The sequence below is a fragment of the Fukomys damarensis genome, unplaced genomic scaffold (genome assembly GCF_012274545.1).
Source record: "Fukomys damarensis isolate Sample0158 unplaced genomic scaffold, DMR_v1.0_HiC HiC_scaffold_33, whole genome shotgun sequence".
NCBI classification, from domain to species: domain Eukaryota; kingdom Metazoa; phylum Chordata; class Mammalia; order Rodentia; family Bathyergidae; genus Fukomys; species Fukomys damarensis.
In genome coordinates this window covers 49,158,882-49,165,717 of record NW_022900945.1, presented here as the reverse complement: position 1 = coordinate 49,165,717, position 6,836 = coordinate 49,158,882, and the positions used below count along the sequence as shown (strand labels likewise).

Sequence of the window (6,836 nt, the reverse complement as noted above, 5' to 3'; positions counted from 1 at the left end):
TTTATTGAGTTTATTGGTACATTTTAGGTACACAGCACAGTTACATTCACTATTGGGATCTTGTACCTCTACATGATAGGTGGTCTTGGTCTCATTTTTTCCCTTTGTCCTGCCCCTTCACCCCCTTCTCCCCTCCCCATTTATAAACATTTTATTTCCATTTTTTCATTTTCGCTGACTTTTCTTCTTTCCCTTATTACCTTTCCCCTACTCTTCCCACTTTCCCTACACCTTTAGCGCTTTTCTTTCCATTTCACAATGTCAGTTATCTCATTAGGATCTTATGTACTATTACAGTTTATTCACACCAGAGAAACTATTCAGTATTTACACATGTGTGACTTATTTCACTTAGGAGTATATCCTCAATATGTATCCATTTTCCTATGAATGAGTCTAATTTCTCATTCTTTATGGCTAAGTAGTAAGGAATGTGAGGATTTTGAGGGCAACCTTCCAAAATAAAATCAAGGTATATGTAAAAATATTATCTATCTCCCTCATTCATCCACTTAAAAATAATTTCACCAGCATCTTTCAAGTCCAGACCCTTCATGCTGTAACCATGGTTGAGGATAGGAAGTCTATGCAGCTTGTTGACTGGCTTTGACTTGGTGTCATGAGAGGAGGTCTCTCCAAACATGTCTTCAAGGTAAAAGACGACAACATGACACCAGGAAATGGAATGTGGGGTGACTGTTCCTCTTGCTGCAGCCAGGCACATGTTGAGCATTTCGATGTGCCATATGGATCTGGATGAAGGGCCAGCTTTCAGGGGGCATTCTGAGCCAATTCTGTAAGGATATAGTGCTGAGGAGGCCAAGGTCATAGGTTTGTTCCTGGTAGGGGTCACTTCACTGTGCTCTGATCCATGCCTCAGACTTGCCCCTGACTACCCCAGCCAGCTGCCTTGTAAATACACTTTGAATCACTTGAGGGACAGGGTGGGGACATGTGAAGGGAGCAGGGCAAATCTATCATCACTACCAGAGCAACAGCTGAAAACACATTCTTTGGCCAACAGAGAGGACTCTCAGGAGGAGAAGCTTATTAACTTAGCATTGCACCTCATAGAGTAGACCCAAATAAAATCATATAAAATCATTTTTTTTGCCTGCATTTCTTCATCTGAAGTCACCTGGCCAAAGTGGAGATGATAGGCCGATATTTTGGACACCATAGCTCCTAGACAGAGTGCAATACAGGCAGCATTCACTGGAAATTCATTTTTCTAAAGGTAGTGTTGCCAACCAGCACATGGGGCCTCCTCGTATGACCTACCACAATTGTTTAGACTTGGAAATTCAGGCACCTATCTCTTGAGTGACCTGTCTACTAGTAATATTTACATCCACATGCACAAAGAAAGGTGGTATGTTTCAATTCTAGGCTGAGATTCAGGTCCATGATCCTCACTGAAGCATCGCTGACAGAAAGGCTGGCCTGGAATCTCCAGCTATACAAATAAATACTGGAGCAAGGCCTAACAGGAAGACCCTCACTACCCAATTTCTTCCAGATGGCAGTGATGGATGGCTGTATGTTTATGTTTACTTGGTTTCCCAGGTGACCGATGTTCCGATTTCCACTGGTCATGGCTTGATGAGCATTTCTTCGAAGATGTAACCACCCGGCTCTTGGCCCACTGGTCCATACCACGCTCAACATTGTCAAGAGGTCATTGTACCTCTTGGATGTCTAGTTAACTCTTTACTCACCATGACTTCTCTCTCTTTGTAAGTTTCCAGAAATAGTAAAAGAAGATTCAAATGTAAAATACCATAAAGAACCTCATGGTAGGCAGAATAATGTCCCCTGCAAAAATCCCATGTCTTAATCCCCATAATTTGTAACATATTTCCTTTTGTAGCACAGGGGAAATAAGGTTGCAGATGGAATCAAAGTTGCCAATCATCAGATTTTACAAGAGGGAGATTATCCTCGATTATCCCCTAGGCCCAAAGAGAAGGTTCCTTAAAAGTAAAAGAGGAAGCAGAAGTGAAGGTAGGACTCATAGAGGTGAGTACTTAGCCTGCTGTTAATGGGGAAAGGGAACCATGAGCTAAAGCGGTGGCGTCTAAATGTTAGGAAAATTACCCAAAATTTTTCTTCTAAGGTCTCAAGAAAGGAACTCTACTTTGATCATAGCCCAATGACACCCCTGTCAGGCTTCAAACCTACAGAAATATAAAATAATAAATGCATATTGTCATAATCACTAAGCTTATGAAAATGCAGTCAAAGCAGCAATGGAAACAGACCCTACGATCGATGGAACAGCTTAGAAGATGCAGAAACAACTCCAGACATACCCACCTCATCTTCTTTTTTTTTTCAAGAGAATTAAATCATTTATTGATTACACATGATAATGGATGATACATAGCTTCAATCCCATCTATCATTTTATCTGGTACCGTTATTCAATTTAGATATTGTATAGGATGTGCCAACAATCATTTTTATAACCAAGTAAGTAACTGACTCAGCTTGCTTGAGTGACCTTTTCAATGGTCAAATTCAGGTCACAACAGTAATTGTCAGTTCAACTACACCAAGGTTTCTGAAGACAACGGCTTCATTACCCAAGCAATTGTGAAGAAATTTTAAATGGAACCTGGCATCACCCTGAATTCACACTGTTGGGGATGCTTACCAAGATGGCTTCAGAGTAGACTAACTTTACACAGCACATTTTAAAAAAAGACACATTTATTCAGCGTCATGATCAGACTATTACATTTAGCAATCAACAGCATGGGTGCGAAAAAAAAAAGTCTACATTAAAACCTTTTGTTGGAATGCTTTACACTTTCCTCAGAACAGAAACTAAAATAACCTGTTATACAATTAGTCACAAATACAGTCCTCGAGTTTTTTTTTGCCCATACACATGAGTATTGTCTAAAACATGTCTTCTTTGTAGCAGCCAGGCCCTGCCACCACCGTGCCTTGGTTGAGTTCACAAATCTGTTGTAACCTGTAGCTTCCCTGTCACTTCTTTGGCTCTCCTCTCCTGCTAAGCTTTGTTTCCTGACAGTATTAAAACCTTCTGCCACTTCCATAGCTATTGCTGCTGCTGGAACTGCCATAGCCACCTTGATTTCGTGGTTTGGCAAAGTATTGGCCTCCACCACCATAGGGCCCAAAGCTTCTGCCTCCAAAGTTTCCTCCCTTCATAGGTCCAAAATTTGAAGACTGATTGTTGTAATTGCCAAAATCATTGTAGCCTCCACCACCTCCAAAACTGCTTCTATCATTACCAAATCCATTGTAGCCATCCCCACTGCCACCATATCCACCTCCACCATGGCTGCCACTAAAGCCACCTCGACCACTGAAGTTTCCTCCATGACCAAAATTGTCATTGCCACCAAAACCACCTCCACGGCCACCACCAAAAATTTCCAGAGCCACTTCGACCTCTTTGGCTAGATGAAGCACTAGCCGTCTCCTGTTTCGACAGGGCTTTCCTCACTTCACAGTTGTGGCCATTCACAGTATGGTATTTCTGAATGACAATCTTATCCACAGAATCATGGTCATCAAAGGTTACAAAAGCAAAGCCCCTCTTCTTCCCACTGCCTCAGTCAGTCATGATTTCAATCACTTCAATTTTCCCATACTGTTCAAAATAATCTCATAGGTGATGTTCTTCAGTATCTTCTTTAATGCCACCAACGAAGATCTTCTTCACAGTTAAGTGGGCACCTGGTCTTTGAGAATCTTCTCTTGAGACAGCTCTCTTTGGCTCCACAACTCTTCCATCCACCATGTGTGGCCTTGCATTCATGGCTGCATCCACCTTTTCCACAGTGGCATAAGTGACAAACCCAAAGCCGCTGGAATGCTTGGTGTTGGGAATCTCTCATTACCACACAGTCTGTGAGTTTTCCCCATTGCTCAAAATGGCTTCTCAGGCTCTCATCTGTTGTTTCAAAGCTCAGCCCTCTGATAAAGAGCTTCCGCAGCTGTTCAGGCTCCTTAGGAGACTCTGATTTAGACATGACGGCAGTAGGAAGAAAGACTAACGATGCTTCCCTGGTGGCGTCCTCAAGCAAAAAGCCCCACCTCATCTTTGACAAAGGAGCCAAACATACTCACTGGAGGAAAGACAGCCTCTTTAACTAATGGTGCTGGAAAAGCTGGGTTTCGACTTGCCAAAGATTAAAACTAGACCCATATCGCTCACCATGCACTAAACTAAAATCAAAATGGATCAAATGTCTAAATATTAATACAGAAACATTAAACCTGCTAGGAGATAGGTTAGCTGGAACTCTTGTAGACACTGGTGTAGGAAAGGACTTTATGAACAAAACTTCAGTCACATGTGAACTAGCACAAAGAATCAACAACTGGGACCTCACCTTATTAAAAAGCTTCTGCACAGCAAGAGAAACCACTAACAGAGTGAAGAGACAACACACAACATGGCAAAAAAATCTTTAGCAGCTGTTTCTCAGACAAAGGTCTACTATCTAGAATATATAAAGACTTAAAAAATAATAATACCTCCCAAATTTAAAGACCCAATCCAAAAATGGGCTTCTGAAATGAACAGACATTTCTCAGATGAAGAAGTAGGAACAGCAAATAAACATATGAAAAATGTTCAACGTCACTGGTCATTTGAGAGATGTAAATGAAAACAATGCTGCTGAGATTCCACCTCACCCCAGATAAAATGACTGCTATCAAGAAATCAATAACAAATGCTGCTGGGGCTGTGGGGGAAATGAACTCTTCACTCTTGGTGGGAGTGTAGACTGGTGCAACTACTGTGGAAATAAGTATGGAGATTCCTCAAAAAACTGGGATTAGAGGTCCCATTTAACCTAGCTATTCCCCTTCTGAATATCTTCCCAAAAGAATTAAAAGCATCATATTAAGGCATATATGTGCAACCATGTTTATAGTGGCACAGTTTGTAATAGCTAAATATTGGAAAAAGCCCAAGTGCCCATCAACTGGTGACTGGATTAAGAAGATGTGTTTGTTTGTTTTTTTTTTAAATAAAATGGAGTGTTACTCAGCCATAAAGAATGATTAAACTGCAGACATTTATAGCTAAATGGATGCACATTGAGGCCATACTCTTAAGTGAAATAAATAGGACACACGTGTGTAAACACTGAATAGTTTCTCTGGTATTAGAAACTGAAAGTATAAATGAGGGCCAAAATGTATAACAGATAATGTGAAATGAGAAGAAAAGGTCCAAAGGGGAAGGGGAAGTAGAGGGGATTAGGAAAAGGAAAGAAGGGAAAAGAAGGAAAAAAACAGAAACACATTTTTTTTTTAAATAAATAGGGAAGGGTGGAGGGGTAGAAGGGGGAAGGGGAATAGGGAAAAAAAGAACCAGGATATATCATGTAAATGTAAAAATCCCCAATGATAAATGTGATCATAGCATATACCTAAAATGTACCAATAAACTCAATGGAAATTTTTAAAAAGGAAAGATGCAATGAAAAATGAATACAGATTCACATTTGTAAATGTAGACGTGGACTCTAACTTTTTAAGAGACACTTTTCCCCAGGACACCACAACCTGCAAAGGACTTTTTCCCAGGGCTGCTAGAGCCTGGGGTAATACCCAGCTTTCCACATAGTTTAGCAAAGTGAGTAGGGATGGAATCTAAATTGGAAGAAATATTTAATCATTCACCAAGTCCTGATTTGTTTATCTATATCTATCTGCGTCTGTCTCTATATCTTTAGAGTGCTGGAGTTTGGCCTCAGATTCTTGCACATACGAGACAAGTAGTCTACCACTAGCTATATCCTCAGCCATTTTTTATTTTGAGTCTGAATCTCAGTAAGTTTTCCAGGCAGAACTTAAGTCCATGAGCCTCTTGCCTCAGTTTCCCAAGTAGCTGAGATTATGGGCATGCACCACTATGCAATCAAGTTCTTTTGATTCCTGGGCTTTGGCTTTAAGCAGACCTTGGTTCAATCCCAGGCTGGGCCATTTAATGCCTGTGTGCTCTTGAATGAGCTAGCCTCATAGACATTCCTTTTCAAAGGGGGTTACATTTAACTCAAAGGAGTTTTGTTAAAGGTAAATAAAATAAAATAATATAAAAGGTGCATAAACTACTTATGTTGTGGTTGGGAGCAGGGTGGAATTTCAATAAGGATGTCCTCCGCTCTCCTCCCTATAATTACTTCCCTCATCTCTCCTGTTCTCCACTCCCCTAGCCCTGGGCTGAGTTAGTCTCATAATATCTCTTGCTAGCATTATTTGAACAGCTCCTAAAGGGACAATTTCAGGCTTCATTCCACAGCTTCTACTGCATTCACAAAGACACTGATTCTCTCCCGACACCTCTCCCACTGTTAAAGCCATCAGTAGCTCCTGTTGCCCATGCTAAAAAGTCAAAGTCTTTGAATGATATCTGTGTATCCTTTACAATTACATCTCCATTTCCTTCTCTACTCCATTGGCCCTTTAGCCTCGGTTCCCTTCTCAGGCTTTTACTCATTTCTGGGCCTTTATTAACTTAGCTCCTATTTTTTATCTCAGGAATGTCTGCCTCTTATTCCTTAACTCCTTTAATTTTTTAAGGCCTGTGTCATATTTCACCCCCTTTGAGAAAACTTTTCTGATCCCTCCGATAATTTAAGCAACATCTCCATTGTTTCCATCATACTATATACACTACAGAGCTTAGACAGAATTTTGGTTGTTTAATACGCCTACCTTTCCCTCCTTCACTTTTGAGTTTTTGATGATACAGTCAATGAAGTTTGTGCCTTTATCCTCAGACTTTAGAACACACACACACACACACACACACACACATATATGTATGCATATATATATTTATA

At 40.6% G+C, this 6,836-nt stretch overlaps 1 pseudogene; it reads right to left on the bottom strand.

Moving 5' to 3' along the window:
* Nucleotides 1–2,691: 2,691 nt before the first annotated feature.
* Nucleotides 2,692–4,043, bottom strand: LOC104875813 (annotated as a pseudogene).
* Nucleotides 4,044–6,836: the final 2,793 nt, after the last annotated feature.